General features: G+C 47.1%; 1 protein-coding gene across 1 annotated transcript in view; it reads right to left on the bottom strand.

Annotated features, from left to right (window-relative positions):
- fhip1aa (FHF complex subunit HOOK interacting protein 1Aa) overlaps positions 1-8,137 on the bottom strand; it is a 197,060-nt gene extending 188,923 nt beyond the window's left edge. Inside the window, exon 1 of the mRNA XM_055646739.1 lies at positions 7,857-8,137. The gene's annotated coding sequence lies outside the window, so the exon portion shown is untranslated. The remainder of the gene's footprint in view (positions 1-7,856) is intronic.
- Positions 8,138-24,905: the final 16,768 nt, after the last annotated feature.

Here is a 24,905-nt window from a genome sequence, read left to right as displayed (position 1 = left end):
CAAAGTCCGCAGGCCGCGCCGGGTGGAGACTGCTGCTGGAGACCCTCTGCAAGGCGCCCCAGGACTCCACGATGCCGTTCAGCGCCGCCCGCGTTGGAAGCTCTCCGCACCAGAGCTCCTCGATGTTGGAGCAGCGGCTAATGCTCCGGAGCTCCAAACGGCGACCCAGGTAGGCATCGCCCGCTCCGCGGTGACTCCAGCGCTGCGCCGCCGCTGTAGCTGCCCTGGTCCGGTTCCCGGTCCCCGGCAGGAAAGGTCGCTCCGATCCAGCCGGTAGGCCGTAGGCATGAATGGTATGCTCCTTTCTCTCTCCTGTCCCTTCCCCAAACTGATTCCATTTGCTTATCATCTCTCCTTTCTACGATTACACTTATTGCACCTGAAATGTCGCTAATCCATGTTCTCCAGAGGTGCTGCCTTTCCCGCTGAGTTACTCCAGCACCTTGGTATTTTTCACTCAAGATTCCAGCTCCTGCAGTGTTTTTTGCGTACATTTATCACCTTCTGTATTAGAACCCAGTATTTACAGCTTCTTGTTTCCATCTTCCAGCTCCTGTCTCTACTGATTCAATGTTTCCCTTTAATCTCATATGCATTGAGTTTAGAAGAGTAGCTTGTCCAGCCTGTCCTCATAAGATAACCTGCCCATTCCAGGTATTATTCAAGTAAAAAGAGACCTATACAGTGCACAGTACTCCAGATGTTTAGCACAAATACCTTATAGAAGTGAAAGGCATTGCAGTGGCACAGCTGGTAGACTTTCTGCCTCACAGTGCCAGAGGCCCGGGTTCGATCCAGACCTCTGATGCTGTCTATGTGCAGTTTGCATGTCCTTCCTGTGACCACGTGGGTTTCCTCCAGGTGCTCCGGTTTCCTCCCATATCTCAAAGATGTGTGGACTTGTGGGTCAATATTTTGCAATAAATTGCCGCTAGTGTGTACAGAGTGGATGAGAAAGACAATAGACAATTGGTGCAGGAGTAGGCCGTTCGGCCCTTCGAGCCAGCACAGCCATTCAATGTGATCATGGCTGATCATCCCCAATCAGCACCCCGTTCCTGCCTTCTCCCCATATCCCCCGACTCCGCTATTTTTAAGAGCCCTATCTAGCTCTCTCTTGAAAGCATCCAGTGAACCTGCCTCCACCGCCCTCTGAGGCAGAGAATTCCACAGGCTCACCACTCTCTGTGCGAAAAAGTGTTTCCTCGTCTCCGTTCTAAATGGTTTACTCCTTATTCTTAAACTGTGGCCCCCTGGTTCTGGACTCCCCCAACATCGGGAACATGTTTCCTGCCAAGCCCTTAACAATCTTATATGTTTCAATGGGATTGCCTCTCATCCTTCTAAACTCCAGAGTGTACAAGCCCAGCTGCTCCATTCTCTCAGCATATGACAGTCCCGCCACCTGGGAATTAACCTTGTAAACCTATGTTGCACTCCCTCGATAGCAAGAATGTCCTTCTTCAAATTAGGGGACCAAAACTGCACACAATACTCCAGGTGTGGTCTCACTAGGGCTCTGTACAACTGTACAAGAAAGTGGATTAACATAGAACTAGTGTGAATGGGTGATCGATGATCTGCGTAGACTTGGTGGGCAGAGAAGGGCCTGTTTCCATACTATATCTCTAAACAAAGAAAACCTCCCTACTTTTCAGTTTAGTTAATGTTAACTGCAATACCCGTCTCACGAATTTCTCATCATTTGGATAGTACGCTTACCCCCAATTTACACAGAGGCAATTTATGTGTGATCATATGTGATATTTTTAGATTGCCATCCCTTTGAAACCTATGACACCTTCACTATTCACTTTCCTGTCCGTGTTTATCATCAAAATTCGTGAGATGCTCTGGTGGCAGCGGCACGACTCGGCGCTCCGTTGAGGGCGGCCCGGCGCGGGGCTGAGACGCTCCGGTGGCAGCGGCACGACTCGAGGCTGGGACGGCGCTCCCGCGAGGGCAGCCCGTGAGGCCGTGCTCCGGTGGCTGAGGCGGCGGCGACCTGAATCCGGGGCTCGGCCGCGGGCCAGTGGACGACATCGTCGGGAGCTCGCAGGTCACAGGCTGGTGCCTGTTTTCCGGAGCTCCCGCGGCAACAGCTGCGTCCGCTGGACTGGAGGGCGGCAGCTTCGACCACCCCGGGCCGCGGAGCTTGAACCGGCCCGTTCGCGGAGCTCGGTGAGCCGCGGGACTGACTTACCATCGCCCGGTGGGGAATCGCCTCAGCGCAGAGGGAGAAGAGGAGGGAAGACACAGTAACCCTAAGAGTTTTGCCTCCATCACAGTGAGGGGGTGCCTGGTGAACTCACTGTGGTGGATGTTAATTTGTGTTTATTGTGTGTTTTGTTGTTTATTATTACATGTATGGCTGCAGGCAACAACATTTCGTTCAGACCGAAAGGTCTAAATGCCAAATAAAGGATCCAAGTCTAAGAAAAATTAGAACCATAACTTTGGTACCTTCATATCTAATAAATTGAACAGACTGAGAAAAGTAGAGACTCCAGGACCACTTCCTTTTATTCTTTTCTCTTCCTACCCGTCTCCCACAGCCTTTCCCTGCTGAGTTCCTGTTAACAAACCTGTTAGGTTTAACTGGAAGATATAGCAGGTGAGCGATTATAGATATGAAAATGTCATTTTTTTTCTTTCTTGATGCTGCCAAGCTTACTGGCTATCTGCAGCATGTCCTATTCCATGGCCACTCATCGACATGCATCCATGTCCTATACAACATTGACAAGTGCCCAGTAACATACAAGCCGCACATATGCCACTCAATGCCGTCTCCAATAAGATAGAGTGTAACAACCCACCCGTTCCAATGAATGGCATCATGAACCCCATCAAGGGTCTCGGACCAGAAAAGTCACCCATTCCTTCTCTCCAGAGCTGCTGCCTGTCCCGCTGAGTCACTCCAGCATTTTGTGTCTACCTTCGATTTAAACCTGCACCCGCAGTTCTTTCCTCCACAGTATTGTACGAGTACATTTACTGGGAAAAACTATAGTGGGAAACAGCTCACCACTTTCCCCAATTAAAGGCGGCAAATAATTACCAACCATGCAAATAATCCAGCATCCTGAAAAATGAATTAATCAAAATCTGTGTATAGTTCTGGTTTGCAGCACCCGCAATATTTTTTTCTTTTACAGGACAGCAATGGTTAAACAGGAATACACTGGGCTCACATTTCAACTTGTGACTTGATGCATAATTAACAATAATCAACATATAACTAGCGAGTAGACGCAAGGGGCTGCAGATACTAGAATCTGGAGGAAAAATAAACAATCTACCGGGGGGGAATTCATCTTTGGAGATAAAGGGGTGGTCAACATTTCATGTTTTTAGCAAAAAGTTTATAGTGGAGATAGTGGCAAGTGTAAAAAGGTGAGAGGGAGGGGCGAGACAAGGGTTGGTGGGCGATAGGTGGTACTAGCTGACGTGGGGGATGACGGGACAGATGGGGCCAGGTGGGGAGGAGGAAGTTTAGAGATAGAGGCTGGTGGATAATGGGTGTACACAGATAAGGAGAGCACAATGAGCTGAGGGAACCAGCTGGGGAAGAGTAGAGGAAGCTTCGGTCAAGAAAGAAGAAACGCACGTGTATAGACTCACCTCACACCCCCTACATTCCTACAGTCTGTCTAGTTTCTCTCTCCCTTTGTTCTTCCATTTCCATCTGCCCATCACCCACAAGGGTTTATTTGCCTTTGACATATCCTTCTCCCCTATCTGTATCTGACCGTCGCCCCTTATTTGGGTTCACTTATCACTCTCCTGCATGTGTCTATATTATGTCTATACCTTCCTATCCCTCCCTTCACTTGGCACCCTCTGCCAATTGTTTCCCCTTATCTCTTTACACCTATCACTCAGCAGCCTCCGACTCTAAACTCCCCCCCTCCTTCCAACTACCCACCTAGCTCAACCTGCTCATCACCCCAACTTCACCCAAATTCCACTCACCTCCTAAAAGGACTATCTTCTGTCAACACTTTCGATCTTAATGCTGGTCTTTTGATGATGCTTGATCTGCAGAGTTCTTCCAGCAGTTTTTTTAATGTAACAGCAAGGGACGAAAATTAAACTAGTGGCCTTCCAGCCATTGCCACAAGCAGATCACCCTCCTCCCTGGAAAACGGATGGTCAAACCACCAATTCTCAAGCCACTACCTTGCAAAGGTTCCAAGGGGAAAGGTCTGCCAAACCACCCTGGGGGTCGATAAGAAATAGCAAATGGAGAGCAGAAATTGAAGGAAGGAAAAGCAGAAGGCTTGATCATATCATTTCGGAAGCAATTGTCTGTATGACTTAATGTAAACTTTTAGTAATGTTGATTAATGGGGTCTCATTTATATGGAAGGTGACTGGAGGAAATATTCAAAACCATCTCAAACTATCGGACTAATAAAACAAAGAACCTAGTACGACTCTACTTAATATAAATTGTTTTATAATGATTCCTAAATAACTCCTCTTCCATGAAAATGCACTAATAAAGTAGATAGGAATTTGGCATTAAGAATTGTTTTTTTAATTACTATATTATAGTGAACCTCAATCTGTGATGCTGCCTTTTGCCAACAGCAGGAAGATGCAATAGACAACTTCATCATGAGAAAATACCACATTGTACAGAAAGTTATGCCAGTGCAAAAAAAAAAAATGCCGCCTTTTACTTTCCCTGAAAAAACAGGTCTGATAAGTGTATATTTTCCACAAATAAAGATTCCAACCCATTCACAAATATCCATTTAAAGCCGCCACAACAGATCAACGGTGGATGTGATCTCGCTGGCTCTCCACTCTGCTCAGGACCACTTGGACAACAAAAACTCATATGTCAGGCTGTTATTCATTGACTACAGCTCGGCATTTAATACCATCATCCCCTCCAAGCTGGTTACCAAGCTCTCAGAACTGGGTCTCTGCGCATCCCTCTGCAATTGGATCCTCGACTTCCTCATCCACAGACCACAGTCTGTCCGTATTGGTGGAAATGTGTCAGCCTCGATAACAATCAGCACGGGAGCACCTCAAGGCTGCGTGCTCAGCCCCCTGCTGTACTCACTGTATACTCATGACTGCGTAGCCGGACATAGCGCGAACTCCATCATCAAGTTCGCTGACGACACCACTGTTGTGGGACGTATCACTGATGGGGACGAGTCAGAGTATAGATGTGAGATCGACCGATTGACCAAATGGTGCCAGCACAATAACCTGGCTCTCAACACCAGCAAAACCAAGGAACTGATTGTGGACTTTGGAAGGGGTAGGATAGGGACCCACAATCCCATTTATATCAACGGGACGATGGTGGAAAGGGTCAAGAGCTTCAAATTCCTGGGCGTGCACATTTCAGAAGATCTTTCCTGGTTCAAGCACACTGATGCAATTATAAAGAAAGCACATCAGCTCCTCTACTTCCTGAGAAGATTACGGAGAGTCGGTATGTCAAGGAGGACTCTCTCGAACTTCTACAGGTGCACAGTGGAGAGCATGCTGACCGGTTGCAAAAGTAGTAAACACTGCCCAGTCCATCATCTGCTCTGACCTCCTTTCCATCGAGGGGATCTATCGCAGTCGCTGCCTCAAAAAGGCTGCCAGCATCATCAAGGACCCACACCATCCTGGCCACGCACTCATCTCTCCGCTGCCATCAGGTAGAAGGTACAGGAGCCTGAAATGCAGGTTCAGGAACAGCTTCTTCCCCACAGCCATCAGGATCTTAAACACCTTCAAACTCTGAACTGTAACAGCCTATTGCACTTTATCTGTTTATTTATGTGTGGTCTATGCTATATGGACACACTGATCTGTTCTGTATTCATGCCTACAATATTCTGTTGTGCTTCAGCAAGCAAGAATTTCATTGTCCTATCTGGGACACATGACAATAAACTTTCTTGACTTGACAACAGTTACAGAATAAATGCAAATGTCATTTTTTATTATTTGAAATTCCATATTACAAAATGGTAAATCTTAAACCATTGCAGAGTTTCGGACACAGCGCAGTCCATTTCATAAACCCGTCTCCCCCCCTCCCCCCTCAATCAACTCTATCCCAAACTTCATACTGCCTCAGGAAAGCAGCCAACATAATCAAGGACCACTCACACACCCCAGTCATTCTCTCTTCTCACTTCTTTCCTTCAGGTAGAAAATACGTCCGATTCAAGAACAGTGTGCCCCCCCCCTGGCTATCGGAGTCTTAAATGGAACCCCTCAAATGCTATCTGTATTCTCAATCTCCCGATCTACCTTGTTGCGGTTGTGTACTTTTTTCATCTGCACTTTCTCTGAAGTTGTAACGCCATATTCTGCACGTTACTCCTCTCTCTTTTTGTACAACCTATTGTAACCACGCATTGTATGATTGTACTGATGCAAGGTATATGATCTGCCTGGGTTATATAGTAGGCAAAAACACAATCTCGGTACACGTGACAATAATAAATCAATACCATAACATTAGGAATTTATTTACATCAGCAATTCTGCACATTTGTCCACAAATTTCCACCATCGTGTTTATACTATAGACATCCGTGGATATTATTGCAATAAAACTCAATTGCACTGAATGAGTTCAACCACAAAAAGCTGTAACTCTTTTGACCCTGAAGGGTTTTGAAGACATTTACTCACATCTCCACTTTGAATTGGTCTTGCAGTTCAACTCTGGACTGATGTTAAAGGGTGGACATTGAAGAGGTGGGGGCGGTGCATGTAAACAAGGCGGTGCGGTGTTGCCCCCACAACTATAGTGATGTAACGTTCTGAGACACACATCTCCCTAACAACCGCTGTCGCTCCATTCCAAGCTGTTGCTGTTGCTTTGCCCACACTGGCAATGAACAACAAAGTTTGTTCCACATTCACTAAACGCCTGTGCTATTGCAGCCAAAGAGATTCTTCCCCCCACAAAAAAAATACAATGGACTAGTTTCAATCCCATTAATAAACTGAGACCCCAATCCGAAAGTAACGTTGTACTCATTGAAGCATCCGACAATGAACAAATAACTAGCTCAAGTTATATAAAGTCCACTTTGCAAATATTCTGCCAAATCCTCCCTTTTCCGTTTGCAGAGGTGTTCAACCATAAGTGATCTGTAGCTTTCTTCAGACAATCAAACACAGCAAGACTTTGCACAGCCTATAACATGCATCACATAAATTCATCAAGCAGGAGGGGAGAGGGGGGACATGGATAAGGTGAGCAGCCACAGTCTTTGCTCCATGGTCTCCATAGTCATTCTCTCTCTATCCATCCCCCAACTCTCCAGGGCATAGGTTTAAGGTGAAAGATTTAAAGGGGACCTGTGGGGCAACTTTTAGTTCACACACACAGAGGGTGGTGGACGAGCAGCCAGAGGCAGGAGGTACAATGACAACGTTTCAAAGACACTTCGATGGGTAGGAAAGATTTGGAGGGACTGGTTGAGCCAGGCAACTTGGACATATTGGGCCGAAGGGCTTGTCTTTGATGCTGTACAGCTCAGTGACTGTGTACAGGCTTGCATTAAATCAGCAGCCGGCTGTGAGAGTCTTTGTGAGCAAAAAGTGTTGCAAATACTAGCGCTAACGTGGAGTCTCTCCACCTCCAAGCACCGCTGCTGCAAGCAACAGTGTCCCCCCCCTATCAACTGGGGAACAGAATAATATATAAAACCCATGGGGGGGGGGGGGAAACAAGTTAAAATCCCGGCACGAAAAGAAAGAAAAAGTTCCATAGCCTCGGCCCCCATTGCTGGGTGAACGAAATGGGAAAGAGGGAGAGAGGGAGTGTGTGTGTGTGTGTAGAGAGAGATTGCTCAGGCTAGAGAGAGTAAACTTACCCGGCACTGGAGCTGTGCACAGACAGGCAGATCCCTCCCTGTGTCCCGGGCTCTTGCTTGTCGAGAACACTCTCTTGCATGAGTGTAGAGGGTTAGAGAGGGAGAGAGACTGCTCTGGCCTCTAATCCCCCCTGGATTAAGCGATCACTTCCTCCCTGCATGCATGGCAGGCACCTCCACCATCTGCTCACCCTGCCTCTCTCTGTCCCTGTGTGTGTGTGTAGCAAAGATATAATGTAGCGCACACACACACACACTCACAGCAAGGGAAGGCAGAGTAGTGCAAGAAGCAGCAGACTCAGCGTTGCAGCAGCAGCAGCAGCAGCAGGGAGGAGTTCTCACACAATCCCCTCCCTCCCTCTCCAGATCGCACCTGTAGGTGACAATGTGAAACTTCCTCGGGTGGAGCCACAAGGAGCCTCACCTCCAAACTTCCTGCTTTTCTCCCAGTCCCAGCCCCCAAGGTCCCAGCCGAATGGCCAACTCCTGCACCTATTTGTCTATTCCAGGTCCTCAGAGGGACCTTCTTCAGACTGATTGTAGAATGAATGGGGTGAAACCTGGAAGGGGCACAGAGCCTGACATTGGATAGTGAATATAGTTTTGCCCTGCATAAAAAAATTGTTAGAATGAAGTCAGTATTATTAAACTTTTAGGTTACACAAAAAAGCTGGAGAAACTCAGCGGGTGCAGCAGCATCTATGGAGCGAAGGAAATAGGCAACGTTTCGGGCCGAAACCCTTCTTCAGACTCAATGTACAGCTCTAACGTGTGTAACCTTTTTGTGTAACCTTTAACGTGTGTTAACAGAATTTGGCAGAGTTAACGTGTGTAACCTTTTGTGTAACCTTCGATTCTCCAGCATCTGCAGTTCCCTCTTAAACATTATTAAACTTTTAAACGTTATCATTATTATTACAGACTCGAGGTCCAGACAAGGGGCAACATTACATAAAAATGCATTGCATATTAAAAAATATCATACATATAAAATCTTAGTATATCACTTATAAAAGCATCATAAATTATATATTTAAAAAAAACACAATACATGAATTAAAAATCCAGATTAAAAGAATGATCAATGTCCTGCAACGAGACAACAATACCAGTGTGTCCACAGCTGGGATTCGTAGCGTGTAGTGCTAGCCCTTATGTTTGACAAGGCCACAATAATTACATTTTTAGAGTCATTTATCCTGCAAACGAGTTTATACATATGATTTCTTAGGTAAGCTTCTAAAGTACCGACTCCTGCAGCCACAAACATGTTACCAGCACTACACCTTCTAGGTTTCCTTAGCAGTGTTCTCATAGCATCGTTATATGACACCTTTAGTCTTTCCATAGTTCGACCACAGGTGCGCAGTGTAGAGTGGTGTGCTTATTATTGCTACATAAAATAGAAACTTCTGGGTATAGTTTCTGTATTACATACTTTACCAGGAATTCCTGTGCAAATGTCCCTCTGGTTTACAGTGTGCGTTTTAAATGTCAACTAGACCAAGTGCAGACCCGTTGGGTCTGCTCCCCCAACGCAGCCGTTCCCTACCCGTAACCCCCACGGGAGACGTGGTCCTCCAACTGAAGATTTGAGCACTCAGCGGTGCGGCTGTTTTTAAATGGCGTCTTTGAAGCGAGAGGCGGGCGCCAGCAGCCGTTATGGTCGCTGGCCAGCAGGAGGCGACAAAATGAGTGAGTGGGTGGGGAGGGAGAGGATTTTATTAAAAATGTGTACATAAACACGACAAAATTTAATGAGGAGTGGATACTTGGAATGAAAAGTGAAATCTCTACCGAAATGGAAAAAATCTGGGCGTTTGTGGGTCTGGTGTTGGCGTAGCAACGAATCAAAGGCTGCCACCCACAGGCTGGCAGCCACAAGACAGGCAGAAACACACACACACACACACAGTTAATATTATATAGATGGTTAAAAAATAATCCAAGGAATGTTCATGCGTTGTCTTGAGTTAGCTCTCATGCAGTATCATGGCTTCTCCTGCCCAACCCCCATGGTGATTCCACACGTGGTGCGCAAACATATTTTAATCACAGCCTTGGAGTCACTCAATGGATCAACACCCACATCCTCTGATACTTTGGGTACTTTTATTGCCGTGGATCTTGAGGAAACCAATAGTCAAGCCTTTGAGAGATGGAACGTGTTCAAATTCACGTCGAGCTCTTTCAAAAACAAACGTAAACGTTTCTATTGCAGCATAGATTTCTTAGGGATTAGGAAATTCACAAATGAAAATAAACAAGATTAATAGTGAAGGCACAGATAACTGCAGATGCTGGGATCTGGAGCAAACACAAAGTGCCCTTGGAACTCAACAGGTCAGGCAGCATCTGTAGAGGGAATGGACAAATGGCATTTTGGGTCGGGACCCTTCTTCAGGCAGTCTGACCAACTGACTACCTCCAGTATTTTATGTTTTTACTGAAAGGTTTGGATGCCCAGCATCAATAAAGATTTAGTACCGACAGCTGTTTCCTCTGTGCAAATGTTAGTCACAGTGTTGGGGATCAAAGATTTGGGAATTTTGAAACTTGAGCCTCTTTTTCTTCTTTCCTCAGCGCATTGAGAGCAGCCATGGACTGGTGGCAGTCCTTGCGATCACACCTGTCTGAATAAGGATCAGCATTAACCATACTGTATCGTGGAGGCAGATGCTGGTAGCAAACATAGAAAGAAGGCTTCAATGGCACAAGCTTGCAGAAAGTATTGTCCATGTACAGACTGAGGTTCAGTTTTCTGGACCTGTTACAGGGCCAGTTTCTCCAAAGTTTTAGACTGCGAAGATATTTTGTCGCAGTAGTCTTTCTGGTGACGTACATCTGCCATTAGGTGGGGCATTCATGTTTTACTATCACCTGCTATTTGTTTATTTCCAGTTCTTCATGGCTGCCTCCAGTGTCTTGTGCAAAATGACATAATGTTGGTGGCAGACAGATTGTTTACAGTGCCTGGAGGATTTCGCTTGGCGTACCAACAAACGGAATATGCATACAATGAGATTTACATCTCACGCTAGTTTTCTACAGGAGCAAGGTATCACACGTGACAATTTCAGTAGCCCCAGTTCAATTGGAACTATTTATCCATCACTGGGGATTTCATGAAAGGTTTACAGTAAGGTGATTCATGATGCTGGAACTGTTATGGCACTTTCATGTTGTGGAACCCAAAACATATTTCAGAGCGATTACAATTTCGCTCTCATATTAAGCACCCTCAGCAAACAGTTGCCCAGAGGTTAGTGAGAAAGCTTGTACAAGCGACATAATTAACATGCAATTTGTCGTTATGCATCTTCAACATAATTTTAATTCATCTGCAGGATAGGGCGACTTGGCAAAACTGGAAAATTACACAAACATCTTTCTTACTTTGCAGTACGTAATAACATACTAGGAATTTCACACATTGGCATTCAACATTTATTCCAAATTGGTCTTGTCACTGAAAGGGAAAATGTTCTCGTTGAGGAGAACAATTTCATTCTAACATTTTCAGAGACATCTTTAGAAGCCCGGATGGAATAATTACAAACAAATATATTCTTCAGGTGCTGAAATTTAATATATCTGACAACTTAATTAAATACTTTAATTCGGGGCTTGCAGGAAAATATCTACAATTAGAAATACGAGCCGAAATGCCACAAAGCAATCTGGCTCTCTGCATCTGCTTCAGTTGAGGATTGTGACACTATGTAATGATTCCTTATATTATTGTTGTGGGTTTATCCAAATATAATCTTAAACACTACAACCTCATATAGGCTCTGAACTACAATAGGCTCTTATTATTGTTGCACTGTTCTGTGTTGTTGTGTGTAGTGTGTGTGTGTGTGTGTGTGTGTGTGTGTGTGTGTGTGTGTGTGTGTGTGTGTGTGTGTGTGTGTGTGTGTGTGTGTGTGTGTGTGTGTGTGTGTGTGTGTGTGTGTGTGTGTGTGTGTGTGTGTGTGTGTGTGTGTGTGTGTGTGTGTGTGTGTGTGTGTGTGTGTGTATAATAACAAACATAAATATATATACATACATATACATACACACATACACACACACAGTTTTTCTTTTCACTCGTTTGTCATTTCATACTATGTTTGCAGATCCTGTTGTGCTGAAGCAAGTAAGAATTTCATTGTTCTATCTGGGACATTGACAATAAAACACTTTTAAATCTTGATAAGAAACCTGCAGAAAGTCTGGAAACAAATATCCCTCCACACCAGTTTTCTTCCAACATTCATATCTTACCATTCAAGTGACTATTGGAAATATTTAGGACAGCGTGTATGGATGGTAGTACTATCGGAATAACTGACTGGTCCTGATGCTTTATCTAAATGGTCACACGTCCCTCGACAAACTAAACACAGCCCTTGCTCACCATTTGAGTAACACATATTAAGGTGTACTGCTTAGTTTAGTTTAGACAGACTGCGCGAAAACAGGCCCTTCGGCCCACCAAGTCCGCACCGACCCGCGCTCCCTGCACATTAATACTACACTACACACACTAGGGACAATTTTACATTTGTACCAAGCCAATTAACCTACAAACATGTACGTCTTTGGAGTCTGGGAGGAAACCAAAGATATCGGAGAAGACCCACGCAGGTCACAGGGAGAACGTACAAACTCCATACAGACAAGCACCTGAAGTCAGGATCGAACCCATTGTAGCTCTACCTCTACGCCACCGTGGCACCATGCTAGTGACAGGAAGGAATGATGCAACCTGTGTTTTTGTGTGATGGTACGCACTGGCATAGCATAATAAGGCTCCTCTAAAGGTTGAACGACATCTTTTGTTATCCAGCCACCTGGCTCGTGTGTTTTATTAAAGGTGCATTCCAGCAAAGGAAAAGCACTGGATACTAAACTAAGCGAAGCCCTCCTCCTTATCCAGACAGGTTTGTGCAACGGATTGTCCTTCAGGGGCTAAAATGACTGGGTTCAAGGTAAACATAGACAAATCTATATTACTAAAGTCTGATTTTGACCGCTTTTGGCCCACTGTGCTGCGATTTCCGAGAGAACGCCACCACCTACGGCCGTCATTTTTGGCCACCTCGCTCCGCATTCCTGGACCGGAGGATTTTTCCCATCGATGACAAATCAGAGATATATTAATGTTTTTTAAAAATTCACCATTCTCTCTGCTGCCCCTGCTGAAGGGAGTGGGAGGGACTATAAAACCAGGAAATGGTGTGCTTCACTCAGTCTCTGCAAGATGGATGAAGCCAAAGGGTCACGTCTCTCTGAGTTCTGAATAACACTGAACACATGTCTACTCAACTGTGAGTCCCCTTAATGTGGTTTGAAAATGAAAATATGGTTTGTTTGAAGTAAAAAGGCACTGCCTGCAAATGGTTGTTTGGGTGCTTTGGTTTGAAGTTGAAAGGCACTACTTATTGCAAATGGTGGCTTGGGTGCTTTGGCTTGAAGTTGAAAGGCACTACTTACTGCAAATGGTGGCTTGGGTGCTTTGGCTTTAAGTTGAAAGGCACTACTTACTGCAAATGGTGGCATGGGTGCTTTGACTTGAAGTTGAAAGGCACTACTTACTGCAAATGGTGGCTTGGATGCCTTTTGCTTGAAGCTGAAAGGCACTACTTACTGCAAATGGTGGTTTGGGTGTTTTAGCTTGAAGTTGAAAGGCACTACTTACTGCAAATGCACTTACTTCCTGTTTGCACTGTATATTGATTTTAGATAAAATGCTACCACTTACGGCTGTGATTTTGGCCATCTTACTCAGTCCCCTCTGCTCAGCAGGTGCAGAGAATTCTTCCCATCAATGAAAAATATATGTGTTATTAGTGTTTAAAAAATGTTGAGAATCTCTCTCCTGTCAATCACGCCATGAAGGCCACACTTTTTCTGATGGGAGGGGGAGGGGTTATAAAACCTCTCCCAGGAAGTGTGGGTGTGGCTCAGTCTCTGCATGATGGGGGAGGGAGAGGTCACGACTCTGTCTGAGCTGTGAATCAACTGAACACACTGAATGTCTACTGAACTGAGTTTGGTGTTTTGTGTGGTTTTATGGTGGTTTCACCCTGCATGAAATGGTGTGAAGCTGCATTTGAATTTGGTGGCCTTGCACCCTGCTTGAAATGGAATTTCATGGAATAGTCAACTGCCAGCCCACCAGCCGTGAGTGAGCTGCCAGCTGATCAGGCTTGAGGGACTGAGCTGCCACCCCAAGAACCCATACCAGCACTCCAGAAAGCCCCCCCACTGGCCACCAATATTGGAATTGGTGGAGAGGTGGGATATTGCGTTGGGGGACCAGCCCTCCCATGTGAACATGGGACCCAACGGGTCCCACTTAGTCTAGTGTTACATAAAAGAAGAAGGTCAAGTCTTTTGAAAAGCAATCACATAGTCACAGAAAAAGTCAGTGACAGATTTCCAGTGCTAATCCAATACGTAATTCTTTTATTCATCGGTGGTCACTCGAAACAAATATGATTGTCCTCTCATGGAGGACGCCTGTGCGTGACTTTGTTGAAAGTGGGGAGACTGGTGCACAGACCGGAGACCCTTTTCTGCTGCAGCCTTCATCCGCCTTCCCAGCTGTTGTGGCGCTCCACTAAGGTCAGCCATCATCCTCCGCCTGTTCCATTGTTGAGGTCCTGGTTGGATTGCTCTTCGTCAGACTGAGACCACCCTGCAACGTTACAACAGGAGAAACTCAACATGTTACCAGTTGATGCCTTTTTCAAAGCCGTAGGAGCAGCGTAAAGGGCGTGTCCAACTTGCATGCGATTGCGTGCGTTTGGCGCGACCAAACGGAAGCGGAGTTCACACGGAGTTCGCGCTAAGTAGATGCTAAGTTTGCGCTAAGTTCGCGCGTGATGTCATTTGCGTCATGCTTACCAATCAGCTGGGCAGGAGGCGGGCCGATTGAATTTGGGGTTCGCACGGCGTCGGGCGGTGATGTCATCACGGAACGCCACGGCGGGCGGTGACGTCATCGCGCAACACCACGTGCTAGGCGTACGCTGTCAAGACGCTGCGTACGACCGCAATGCGCCTGCGTGCCGACAGGCCGTTGGCGCGCGAAGATTTCGGCCACTGTCAGAATTTCGGAGCCCCGCGCGATGTCGGGACCAGCCCCGCACAACTCCGCGCTTCTAAGTGGGACTGGCCCCGCGCGGCCATACGGTGCCCGTACGCCTCAAGCGACCACGAGGTTGCGTAATTTGCGAGCCAAGTTCGCGTAAGTAGGACAGCCCCTTTAGTATAATGTGGCAATCCAGTGACATTTGCAACTGAAGCACAAACCTTGCCAAAAACAAGATATCCCAAGATAGGAAGAAATTCATTAGCTGTCATTTATGAATGTGAGTGAGAATGCTCTCTGGAGAACATAAGGTAACGTTTTGGGTGGGGACCCTTCTTCAGACTGAGTTTTAGTCGAACTTAAGAGGTTTGTTTTCGGACTACAGACCATGTGCTGCTAAATGATATAACTTATTTTCTCTTCTGGTTACATCTGAAAGTGCTGACATGAAATTGAGATGTTGGCGACTGAATGACAACTTTGCCAAACAATTGTGACTTCCACATGAGCAAGAAGTAAGATAATGACTGACTAATGTACAAGTGAAAGGAGGCAAACACTACAATATCTCATCAGTTGTTGAAAGGGCACGCTGGTGCAGGCAGCATCCGGGCATGATCCAGCAAATTGTAGACGTAGTCTAGACCATCACACAAACTAACCTCCCTTCTATTGACTCCACTTATACCTCACACTGCAGCAAGGCCAGCAGCATAATTAAGGACAAGTCCCACCCTGGCCACTCCCTCTTCTCCCCTCTCCCATCGGGCAAAGGGTATAAAAACGCACACCATCAGATTCGGGGATAGTTTCTTTCCAGCTGTGATCAGTCAACTGAATCATCCTACCACAACCAGAGAACAGCGCTGAACTACTATCTATCTCTTTGATGACCCTTGGACTATCCTTGATTGGACTTTGCTGGCTTTACCTTGCACTAAACATTATTTATCTACGCACTGTAAATGGCTCGATTGTATCGGGTATTGTCTTTCCGTTGGTACACAAAAATGCTGGAGAAACTCAGCGGGTGCAGCAGCGTCTATGGAGCGAAGGAAATAGGCAACGTTTCGGCCCGAAACGTTGCCTATTTCCTTCGCTCCATAGATGCTGCTGCCCCCGCTGAGTTTCTCCAGCATTTTTGTGTACCTTCCATATAACCATATAACAATTACAGCACGGAAACAGGCCATCTCGACCCTTCTAGTCCGTGCCGAACACATATTCTCCCCTAGTCCCATATACCTGCGCTCAGACCATAACCCTCCATTCCCTTCCCGTCCATAGAACTATCCAATTTATTTTTAAATGATAAAAACGAACCTGCCTCCACCACCTTCACTGGAAGCTCATTCCACACCAGCCACCACTCTCTGAGTAAAGAAGTTCCCCCTCATGTTACCCCTAAACTTCAGTCCCTTAATTCTCAAGTCATGTCCCCTTGTTTGAATCTTCCCTACTCTCAGTGGGAAAAGCTTATCCACGTCAACTCTGTCTATCCCTCTCATCATTTTAAAGACCTCAATCAAGTCCCCCCTTAACCTTCTGTGCTCCAAAGAATAAAGCCCTAACTTGTTCAACCTTTCTCTGTAACAACTCTGTAACCTTCGATTTTCCAGCATCTGCAGTTCCTTCTTAAACAGCTTTTCACTATACACGTGACAATAAACTAAATGTTATCAAATCCAGCTAAAGTTATCAATAAAGCTGCTGCCCTAGGTCACCAGTCAAGATTGAGCCAGGACAGGATGAAATAGGTCAGACATCTCCATCCTACTCAAAAAGTGATAGAACAGAGACCACCTGCGGCAACGCCTGCAACATTGAGTTTAATGTCTGCATATGGGGTCATGGGCATCATATCACCAATACAACACAACAACCATACCAGAGAGAGATGCCTTCATCCAAGTCTATGAAATGGAAATCCAATTTCCCAACTAACCAAATAAAACGATACTTTCAGAAGGCTGTGGATATTTTTAAGGCGGGGAAAAATAGATTCTGGATTAGTACGAGTGTCAGGTGTTATTGGGGCAGGAGAAGGGTTGAGAGCAAAAAGATAGATCAGCCATGATTGAATGGCAGAGTAGACTTGATGGGCCAAATGGTCCAATTCTGCTCCTATTACTTATGTATGTGATTCTAAACAGATCACCCAAGAAAGCCTTTTCAATGGATGGAAACCATTCTATATGAAGAGCAAGAGATGTTGTATTATTGCAAAAACGATGAGGGATCTTTATATCGTTAGAAACACAAGAATGCTATTTGTAATTGTTGCACTTATTCACACACCAGAACACAATGTTCCATGTGGAAAACATACAATGTATCACTTGGCAACAGATGTCTCTTGTAGTATGAAAATGCTCTAGCTGCAAGCCATAGACTCGAGTCTGAGAGTGTAACTAACAAATAGGTATCTGGGAACAAGATGTGACAATGAGAATCTCAAGCCGGGGACACCTGGCTGTACACCTGGAGGTTCTCTGTAACTGTCCAACTCAGGCGAGGTTGTCTACAACCCTGTACAAATCAGTCTCTGAGAATCTGGGAGCATCTTCCCCCTCTCTATAATCCATTCCATCATTTCAACATAAGCCATTCTTGAAGTAGAAGCAGTCTCAAGTACAGGCAGCTCCTGCTTTAATAAAGAGGTCACTTCCCTAGAAATTGTCCGTATTACGATTTTCAGTAATGCAAACCCATGTTACTTAAGGGCCAGTCCCACGAGCATGCGACTCCATGCAGCAAGCGCGACCTAACGTGGTCGCTTGAGCCGTACGGCCTCGCGGGGCCGGTCCCACTTCGATCGCCGGAGCCGTATGGAGTTGTGCGGAGATGGTCCCGACATCGCGCGGGGCCTCCGAAAAACTGACCGTGTTAAAAAATTCCGCGCGGCAACGGCCTGCCGGCCCCCAGCCACATTGAGGGCGTACGCACCACCTCGACGGGCGTGCGCAGCATCTCGACGCCGTACGCAGCGTCTTGGCGCCGTATGCCTAGCGCAAAATTCCCGCAGACTTCGTTCGAACTTCAGTTCAACTCGTACGGGATCACTCGACCTCCGCGCGGCTCCCGCTTCCGGTTTGGTTGTGCTCGCCGCATGCAGTCGCATGCTCGTGGGACACGCCCTTTAAGCCGGCTTTTGGAAATATGAGTTGAAACTGAAAAATGCTGTGTTATTTACTTTTTTTCACAAAAATGCCATGAGACTGAATATTATTCCATGCCTCACATTTTTGGTTAGAGATTTGCAAATTCTATGAGGATAAATTCCAGTTGCCTGTTCGGCTGTAACACAGGGGTCTAATGTATTGTGCACATGAGGCGGCAGTCATATAACTCTGGGAGAACCTGTCACTCCACCTGGTACTTGTCCAGCTTGTCAGAGAGAGGCTAAACGCATATTGGAGGAACAGCATCTCATATTTCACTTGGGCAGCTTACAGCCCAGTGGTATGACTATTGATTTCTCTAACTTCAAGTAACCCCTGCATTCCCTCTCTCTCCATCCCTCCCCATCCCAGCCAACTCGCACCAGCTTCTCATTCTCACCCAACAAGCAGTTACCAATGGCCTGTTTCCTTTATCATCTTTACTTTTTTGCATACTGTATCTTTCATTCATCTGTTCTATATCTCTCTACATCCCCGTCCATATCTCCCGTTTTCTTTCCCCTTGACTCTCAGTCTGAAGATGGAATCCGAAACGTCACCCATTCCTTCTCTCCAGAGACGCTGCCTGCCCCACTGAGTTACTCCAGCGTTTTGTGTCCATCTTCAGTTTAAACCAGCATCTGCAGTTCCTTCCTACACATTCAGAATCCAATGCCAGGCCAACTAGGCTACATGTTGGCAACTGCAAGTTTTTAGCAATAAATCAACATAATAGCTTGTGCAGAAATGACTCAGCATTTCATTACTCAGGGACATGATGACACTCTTGCAACAAGCTGGCTTGCAATATGGCAATGTCTCTGACACTTTTAAACACTTAGTAAACACTGTTTTACCACAACAGATAAGCTGAAGATTTCTGGGCTCGGACACTAAATCTAACTCATTCCGCCCTTTCTAATGTTGTTGATTAGTTCTCTGTTCAACCAACAATGATCCAGCAATGCAGAACCAAGCTGAACAATAGTTCTGTTCTGTTCTCATTAATTAAAAGGGGAACCAGATTTGGTAAAAAAAAGGTCAGCAACATGAAGTGTTTACTTCACTGTTCAACAGCTGCTGCCTAACCTGCTGGTTAACTCCAGTAGTATTTTTACCTGGAGGTGGAGCTTGTTTGCTGAAGATATTATGTGCAAATGAAACGTGACAATTTAGGCGGGTATCACCCAATTTCTTTTGTACAGTTAGCAGGTTATCACACAGAAACATAGAAAATAGGTACAGGAGTAGGCCATTCGGCCCTTCGAGCCAGCACTGCCATTCAATACACACACACACACACACACACACACACACACACACACACACACACACACACACACACACACACACACACACACACACACACACACACACACACACACACACACACACACACACACACACACACACACACACACACACACACACTCTCACACACACACACACACACACACACACACACACACACACACACACACACACACACACACACACACACACACACACACACACACACACACACACACACACACACACACACACACACACACACCACGTCTCTCTCAGGCAGGGGACACAGGGCACACACACACACATCGCTGTCTGAGTGACACCACACACACGGTGCACACACAAGCCACACACACACACACACACACACACACACAAGCCCGTTATGCAGGCAGGGGACAGGGCAAGCGGGGGGATCGCTGTCTGAGTGAAATTCACACGGTGCAAAGCCAATGTGATACACACACACATCGGAATGAACAGGAAGCATTTGCGCCGTAATTAAGACGACTGTACAGTTAGTCCTTTAAAAGACGGGGGAGAAGGAGTGGAGACAACGTTTAAGAAGCCAGAGATACACGGCTGTGAAGCTCGGCGGACATTTAATAACGTCGGTCATCCTTGGTTCTGAAAACTACTGCTTATGTTTTTTTCCCCCAATGAGACAATGAAATTCACGGGTCAGCACCGGTCGGCTACAACCTACGGGAACCTTCGCCCTCCTGGCAACCCACTAGGAACTCCTGGCGACCCACCTACAGTACGAGAATTCTCGCTACTCTCCATGGCGGCTTCCGTCTAGTCACCGCTAATTTTTCAACGTTGAAAAAATTTGCGGCGACCATAATGAGGCCGCGACTAGTTCCCCGAATGCGGGAACTCTTCACGCGACTCCACGGCAACCACCCGTGAACATGTGGTGACTGCATAGTCTCCTGCAGTTGCCTAAAAAATGGGACAGGTCCATTACTTTCAGAGGAACAGTGAAAGTTGTGACTCAAAATGCAAACATTCAGATCCAGTTTGTAATGATGAATATCTCACGTACCAAATTCCTATGCTATTACCTACATCAAGGCTGTTTCTTTTCTGTGTTATAATTGTCCACCTTTTTGTTTCAGGCAACGACCACCATGGAGTTGAACGAACAGGAAATACATGTTACTGTGTTGTGTTCAACCAATCCACTGTCTCTGGCTTAGCCTGAGACAGAAGGACTAACGTCAGAGAGTTAGTGAGCTGACACTACTCATATTCATATTCACTTTATTAGCCAAGTATGTTTTGCAACATACGAGGAATTTGATTTGCCCTACAGTCTTACCAATAAAAAAGCACACAACAGAACACACAAAATACATTTTAACATAAAAATCCACCACAATGACTCCTCCACATTGCTCACTGTGGTGGAAGGCGAAAAAAAGTTCAATCTCTTCCCTTCTTGGTCCTCCAATGGTCAGGGACCTCCAACCTTCGGTTGAGGGGACGATCTTACTCCCGTAGCCGGGGGTATGCCTCCTCGACGGGGCAATCAAGCTCCTGCATCAGGGGGGGAGAGATCTCAGCTCCCCCGCGCAGGAGATCTACCTTGGGTCGGGGATAGTCGAATGTCGGGCGGCTTTTGGAGCTCTCGACATCTACGGTCTCTACCCGAGACTGCGAGCTCCTTGATGTTAAAGTCCGCAGGTGATGGAGCGTCGATCCCAGGCAAGGAATCGTCTCCGATGGCAAGTCCACGCCCCGCGGTGCGGCTCAAAGTCAGTCCTGCGGAGGCCTCCAGCTCCACGATGTTAGGCTGCAGAGCGACCAGAGATACAACCCGGAAAGTAATCGCATCTCCGGCAGGGTAAACGGCCGGTCCCACCAGCATGCGACTCCATGCGGCAAGCGCAGCCTAACGTGGTCGCTTGAGCCGTACAACCTTGCGGGACCGGTTCCACTTCGATCGCCGGGGCCGTATGGAGTTGTGCGGAGCTGGTCCCGACATCGCGCGGGGCTCCGAAAAACTGACTGTGTTCAAAAATTCCGCGCGGCAACGGCCTGCCGGCCCACAGCCACCTCGACGCCGTACGCAGCGTCTCAACGCTGGACGCAGCAACTTGACGCTGTACATCACACACGAACTTCCCGCGGACTTCGCTCAAACTTCACATCACTCACTCGACCTCCGCGTGGCCCCCGCTTCCGGTTTGGTCGCGCTTGCCGCATGCAGGTCGCATGCTCGTGGGACAGGCCCTTATGAGATTGAAAAAAAAATTCCCTCAACCCCCTCCCCCTCATAAAGCAAACCAGAGAACATGAAAACAAACTTTCAAAACACACCAAAAATAACAAAAAAAGACGAAAAACAGGCTGTTTGCACGGCTGCCAATCGTACGGTGAAACAACTATTATCATTTCCCAAGATCACATTAAAAAATGAACAGTTCTGACAGCAAAAAATATATGTGGTTCATTTATGTTTTAAGTGTGGAATGCACATTAGAAATTATATATAAGGTCACAGTGGATCGGGAGTGATTAACACAATAGTTTAGAAATTGGAAGGATTGGACAATTGGTAGGCAAAAGAGACTTGAAGAATAAAGGGCAGAAATCCATGGCCCTGAACCTGAAACATCACATCCATTCCCTCCACGGGTGCTGCCTGATCCCCCGAGTGCTTCCAGCACTTTGTGTTTTGCTCAAGATTCCAGCATCTGCAGTTCCTAGTGTTAACATTATTTTGTGCGACTTTAATGGAAACTGAAGCACAATTATTAAAGAGTCAGCTGCTTTGTACATCCAACGTGTTGTTTCCAAAATTAATTTGTAAACCAGTGGAGGTTGGCAGCAAATGAAACATAGAAGATAGGAGCTGGAGGATGCAGTGTGTGTTCATCAGCCTGCAACACCACTCAACAAGAATTCTGAAGAAGGGTCTCGACCCGAAACGTCACCCGTTCCTTCTCTCCAGAGATGCTGCCTGTCCCGCTGAGTTACTCCAGCATTTTGCGTCTACACACTATTCAACATGACTGGGGTTGATATTGCCCCTCTAGTCCACTTTCCTACCAAATCTTTTAACTGAGCATCAAAGGCCTCTGAGGAGAGAATCGCAAAGATTTATAGCTCTCCGCTGCTCAAATGTCTCCTCATCTCAGTTAAAGTGGCTGATTCCTTACACTGGTGCAAAACGTCGACACATCTCAGCATCGATCCCCTCAACCCATCTCTTTACCTGGAATGATTTAATGACCACCTCTCATGCTTCAAAACATCAAGATCATTCCCCGAGATCTACGTTGTACTGACTCACAAATATATCCTTTATTCGGTATGAATAATTTACTACAGACAGTATTCCAAATAATCAGGTCCACATTTCTTTACATTTGTATTTCAAAGCCCTTGCAATGAAAGGCAACAAACCATTTACTAAGTTGGCACCTGCTGCTTGTTTATTTTCTATGTATCCCGAGTGGTGCTGGAGCCATTATCTGTGCCCAATCGAGTTATGTTCAATTGTGGATATGCGGTTGCTTCCAATGCAGCAGCCCACATTGATCAGAACTCATGAGCAGGTAAATTCAAGGGTGACTAAAGCACCCCTTGTTTTAGCTTAGTGTCTGCCGGCAGACTCTGGGGAGGTCCTGAAGCCAGGAGCATGCTGAATGGTGCACTCCATTGATGTATGCAACATTTATTCACTCACTAAGTGGATGTGCATTAGAATAGTTGTTCAATAGTCACTAATATCATAGAGCAGTTAAAGTGTGTACGTGAATGTTAACAACAGGGTGCACTGTTTAAAAGTCTTCTGGCTCTCATGCCAAGTAGCTTCTGTGCCAAGTAACAACTGTTCTAGAATGCTAAGCATGCGGCAAGTTCGACAATTGTTTACTTCATGTTCCCTCTGAATTATTCCAGCATTTTGTGGTCTATGCAAGATTCCAGCAGTTATCTGCAGTCCCTTGTGTGTCTCCTCTGTATAATTTGAACCATTTTTATGGAATTGGAATTTTTTTGAGGATGTAACTAGGAAAATGGACAAGGAAGAGCCAGTGGATGTAGTGTACCTGGACTTTCAGAAAGCATTTGATAAGGTCTCACATGGGAGATTAGTGGGCAAAATTAGGGCACATGGTATTAGGGGCTAGAGTGCTGACATGGATAAAGAAGTGGTTGGCAGACAGGAAACAAAGAGTAGGGATTACTGGGTCCCTTTCAGAATGACAGGCAGTGACTAGTGGGGTACCGCAAGGCTCGGTGCTGGGACCGCAGCTATTTACATTATATATTCATGATTTAGATGAAGGGATTACGTAACATTAGCAAATTTGCAGATGACACAAAGCTGGGTGGCAGTGCGAACCAAAGATCTTATAGCGAAGCAAGATAGGTTACTCTCACGCAAACGTGAGGTACGCTCATGGGCGGATTCATGGGTGATTATAGGACACATTTTAGCAACCTGACTCCGCCATCTTGTTCCGCCATCTTGCTCCGCTTTCTTGCTCCCGCCTTCTTGCTTCCGGCCAAAGATTGGATCCGCAGCGGGGAGAAGGAGAGCGGGGCCCGGGGCAGCGAGGAGAAGGAGTGTGGGGCAGCGGGGAGAAGGAGTGTGGGGCCCGGGGCAGCGAGGAGAAGGAGTGTGGGGCAGCGGGGAGAAGGAGTGTGGGGTCCGGGGCAGCGGGGAGAAGGAGTGCGGGGTCCGGGCAGCGGGGAGAAGGCAGTGGGGGGAAAGGGAAGCGGGCAGAGAAGGAGTGCGGGTCCGGGGCAGCGGGGAGAAGGAGTGTTAAGGTCCGGGGGAGCAAAGGAGTGCGGGGTCCGGTGCAGAAGGAGTGTGGGGGGTCCGGGGCAGCGGGGAGATGAGACCACAGCGGGGAGAAGGAGTGCAGTTTTGGCAGCGGGGAGAAAGTTCCGGGGCAGCGGGGGAGAGGAGTGCGGGGTCCTTGCTATTGGGGAAGCAGTGTGGGGTCCACAGCGGGGATTCCCGAGTGCGGGGCCCGGGGCAGCGGGGAGAGAGAATGAAGCGGGGCCCGGGGCAGCGGGAGAGAGAGAGAGGGGTCCCGGGGCAGCGGGGAGAGAGAGATAAGATTGCGGGGTCCGGGGCAGCGGGGAGAGAGAGAGTCCGCGGCAGCGGGGCAGCGGGGAGAGAGAGTGCGGGGGTCCGGGGCAGCGGTTAGAGAGAGTGCGTAAGGGGCAGCGGGGAGAGAGAGTGCGGGGCCCGGGGCAGCGGGGAAGAGAGTGCGGGGTCCGGGGCAGCGGGGCAGCGGGGAGAGAGAGGTGCGGGGCAGCGGGGAGAGAGAGTGCGGGGCCTGGGGCAGGGGGAATTCTCTGCCAGCAGGGCAGGGGGAGTTGTGCGGGGTCTCTGGGGCAGCAAACGAGGAAGAGAGTGCTAGGCCCGGACATTTAGAAGAGTGCGGGGCCCGGGGCAGCGGGGAGAGAGAGTGCGGGGCCCGGGGCAGCGGGGGAGACGAGTGCGGGGGCCCGGGGCATTGGGGAGATCAGTGCCCCAAGACAATGTTT

Source organism: Leucoraja erinacea, chromosome 1 (assembly GCF_028641065.1).
Source record: "Leucoraja erinacea ecotype New England chromosome 1, Leri_hhj_1, whole genome shotgun sequence".
Classification (NCBI taxonomy): Eukaryota; Metazoa; Chordata; class Chondrichthyes; order Rajiformes; family Rajidae; genus Leucoraja; species Leucoraja erinaceus.
The sequence above is the reverse complement of the archived record's forward strand: the minus strand, read 5'-3'. Positions and strand labels throughout refer to the sequence as shown.